Consider the following 4480-nt stretch of genomic DNA (forward strand, 5'->3'; position numbering starts at 1 on the left):
CAACTAAAGGATGAGTCAGTCCACTTGGTGTTTCACAGAGGAGAGCTTCTTTGCGCAAGAGCAATCTTTAACAAGCACTAAGTCTGGTTTACAGTGAGAAAACATATCCAACATCACACTGCACCATTTGATTTAGGCCTGTTATCAAGTTAGTCACAGAATTAACTGTATTTGGAGACAACTTCTATGACCTGTCACCAGTTAGTGTATTTTGTTCTTTTGCAGGTTTTTTTTTTGGTAAAAAAACAAACAAAAAAATCAAATAGATGGACATGTTGACATGCTGTTCTGATGATTGTGCTACAGTTGAAGCCAAGGGGAAAAAACACAAAGGATCCTGAGGGAGACATGAATGTGTGTATCAAAGTTTATGGCAATACATCTGACCGGTGAGACAGTTCAATCAAAACCACAAATATCAACCACATGTTGGTTCTACAAGGGAAGTCAGGGGATCAATAGATCACACTGTTGGGAATCCATAAATGCATGTGCCAATCCATCAGGAATATGTATTTCACAGGATAAGTTGAGGCTGTTGGTGGTGTTAGATGAAAAGTCAAGGGATCACCATAGCTATTAGGATTCATCCTCTGGATAATGTGGAAGTACCAAATTCATGACAGTCCATTCAATAGTTGTCAAGCTTTTTTCTAAAATCCAAAAACGTCAAGTAGTCAAGTTGAAGTCTGTAGATCAACAAGGTTGAAAATATAACCAGAGCCTTGGATATATACACAATTTTACAATAATTAATCTATTAAATGTTACAGTATTCTAGTCAGGGCCAAAGTGGTGAACTGTACAACATTCCCATCCCTAGAACCATGCCGCTAGCTTAGCAAAAAATACATGCACAAACATGCAAGTTTGAACACACGTGAAAGAAAATACCACACGAGCATTTCTAACTAGTAATCATTGCAGTTACAACTAAAAATGTGTGCCAACCTACTGTTTTGAACCACAACATAAACCTACGGCCCGGGCCCCATTAACCCATCTAGGAATGATAGCTAAATTGTCCACTAGCTCTCAGAGACCAGCCAGGATGTAATCAAAAACAGACGGAATAATCAACAAAAACGCTCTCTATTCCGGTAAGGATGCCTCCCAAAAGCACATGAATTACATTGAAGCAGGCACTGGGACTGTGAATGATGTTGGGCTACCAGCACCAGCCAAGTCAGTGTCTCCCAATGCCAAGTGAGAGGATGCCAGGCACTTCCTGCTGTAAACAATCTACCCACAGACTGAGAAAGAGGGGAGGAAACCTCTGAATGAGAAACAACAGGAGACACAGAGAAGACCCAGTTGCTCAATGAAAATTTCTCCAGTGAACAAATGTGCTCAATTTGTCAAACAAGCTACGGAAGTCTGTTTGAGGGGAATGTGTATGCGCTTGTGTTTGTGTGTGTGTCTGCTAGGACAAATGGCATCTCTCTGTGTAGATGAACACATAGCAAGTGCTCAGGGCTTATGGAGACAGACGTTGGATATAAAGCTTGGCTGAGTTCACACTACATAATAAGGGCTGTCTCTCCTTTCTTTATCACTCTCTCTCCTCCAAGTTGTCCCCCCTTTTCCAACTGCTGACCTAAGCTGCTGATTTCTAGCCAGTTTCATGAGCGATCAGTGTCAGTATTCACCTCACATGTTGTCACAAGTAGCCATCACAGCCACTTAGATAATTAAAAGGTGAAAACTGTGTTTCAGTTTACATACCAGTGATGATTCCTAAGGTTGCACCATTTTGGATACTTCTTTTCTTACCCTCTGGCTACACTAACAATCCCACAACAGAATTTTCGGGGACACTAAACAAACATGCTCCTCTGACCCTCTTAAGGGACATGGGGCTAACTAAAGCTTTCGAATCAGCACAGGAGAGGTATAGAACATAGACCGTATTGCAAGCTCAAAGTATTTATTCACTTGTGTGTAAATCACTCTCTTTTACAGTCTCTGCATGTGGGAATGCAGTAAAAAGGGAGAGAGGAGAAATGAGGAGTACGATGTATGTCTGGCTCTTGCGCAAGGCAGAGCTTGCACATAAACCTTTGAGTGAACAGACCAACATGTGCAGACGCTGAAACACATATGTTTGTACATAAATTACCATGTATGCATGCGCAAGCACGCACAAACACAAAACACACTCAAGCAAAGCAAGTATAAGGCTACGCATGCAAGCTCACATCCACCTAGACATAAGCTCACACACACACAAACAAGCACATTTTCACAGACAGACGCACATGCCTGCCATTTTAATTCACATGAACCTTCCCTTTATATGAAAGACACATTGAATTGTCAGATTGGCAGCAGCTGAGGCCTCATATTAGACCTGATGTCAGAGCCGGTGAGGCAAAGATGACATTAACATGAGCGCTCCTGTCCCTTAAAGCTCAGCCTGTCTGCATCGAAACAAGAGCCCAGTCTGCAGACAGCTGAACAGTGTCCACCAGCCTGCAGTTTAATCAATGAGAAACTTGTTGTATTGCTTACACATTTCTAGCCTGCTTTGCCTGAGAGATGAGGGATCTTTGCCAATCATGCATTACACTGACAGCAGTGTAACCTCAAGTATATATACCACCTTCTCTTGACCTGTACTCAGGGGGAAGGGGGGGTTCACAAGTTTGGGTCACTCTAAAACCAAATGACAGCCTACAAAACAAATGTGGCATTACAACTAAGTATTAAAAGGCTTGACATTTACCAAGGCTCATTTATATGGCTGCCCACGCTTAGCTTATTGGCAGTCCCAATTACATTTGTATGGGACCAGGACCTATTACACTGGGTAGGAGCAGGAGAAGACCGGGGCTGAGCTGGGCAAACTCAGTAGGGTGAGCCATTAACAGCCGGGGAGGATCGTGCTGTAGATGAATGAACACCTGGATTAATGGGGTCAGTGAGTACCAAGCTGCTGATGAAGGAGAATCCCAGCCAAGGCAGCCATTTTATATTTTACTTTTACTGCATGTCTCACGGACCGTTTTCCTCTGCTGGTTTTAGAGGGGACCGCAGGAGGGTCCAGTGGGAGCACAAAAGAAAGGACATTTTTTGCATGTGAATACTGTATCTAGAACATGGGGACTGGGGCTGTAAGTTATGCAGATGGTTTTATAAACCCCCTATACACTTTAAGGACATACTGCAGTGGGTTTATATTGATACTATAATTTCTAAAAAAAAGTGTAGGAGTAGGAATTGAACCCACTTGAATTGGTTGATGCACCTTTCTGGTGACATTTTACTCCAAACAGATGCACTGTCTTCACATCCAGAATGGGTTTTTGGTGGGGTAACCTATGTGTCATTTTTCTGATAATTTAAACATTTGCACCTTAGCACTCTGAGAGATAGCTCTGCTCAATTTGCCCCTAGACAACCTTGACTCCTCTTTAAAAGTGCTTTACAATGCAAGCTAAACAGGGAGGGCACTGGCCCTTTAAATGGCGCTCTGAGTGCTTGGCAGGCTAATAGATGCAGTCTAAAGGTGCTAATGGATGGCAACCTGAAAAATGGTCTTATCTGAAAAGGTCCAGGACAGTTATAAATGAAATAATCGCCCTGGGCACATTAATCCATGTTCATGCCCTAGGGCCAGACCTCAGCTCACCATTTGATCTGTGTGTGAGTGGATATATGTACATGTGTGCACATGCATGTCTGTGTGTGTTTGCAGGTAATCAACTAATTTAATTCATTCTGTTTTATTCACTTGTTTTATTGTTCTTTCTCACTAGCTTATAAACACAAACTCCACCAGGGAATATGACACAAAGGAAGATAGAGATGGATGAGAAATAGTACAAGAAAGCATACAAAGAAGGCAAGCAATTAACAATACAAAGTCAAATAGGGAGAGAAATCTCCATTTATATCTGTCATTTGCCATGGTCACTGGACCACCACACTTCAAATGACATACAGGTATTGCTTATAAGGTTCCTGGACTGCCAGACAACCCAGATTTGGGGGCATCTAAAGAACAGTAGAAAGACTGTTCTCATTAGTTAAATATTATTGCCATCATCAGAAATCATTCACAGAATTTCCTCACAAAATGTTTCATGTTTGCAAAAGGAAACGGGTGTGGAAAGCTTAAAGATCTTTGCTCGTAACCTCACATACGTCAAATCAATTTGCAGCACTGTGCCATGAATTAATTCAGCTTTTGCTTTGTGTTCAACCAGCCAAGCAACACCTTTCTATTTCACAGTATCACCAAGTGAACACAAGAATCCAAATGTTGAGGAAAAAACAAACTACTCAAAATCTGCAGTCAACACTGCCATCTACTGGACACCAATAATGTGTTCCAATAATAGAGCTATACATGCACATTAAAGCAACAGTTATTATTTTTTTTTTATTTAATGAACTATTTTTTGTGACAAACGATAAAGCAAATTGAAAGCTGGTAAATGTCCCAACAGGTAATACTGCATTTGGCAACCAAAAATCA

This window comes from Stegastes partitus, unplaced genomic scaffold (assembly GCF_000690725.1).
Source record: "Stegastes partitus isolate 25-593 unplaced genomic scaffold, Stegastes_partitus-1.0.2 Scaffold38, whole genome shotgun sequence".
NCBI classification, from domain to species: domain Eukaryota; kingdom Metazoa; phylum Chordata; class Actinopteri; family Pomacentridae; genus Stegastes; species Stegastes partitus.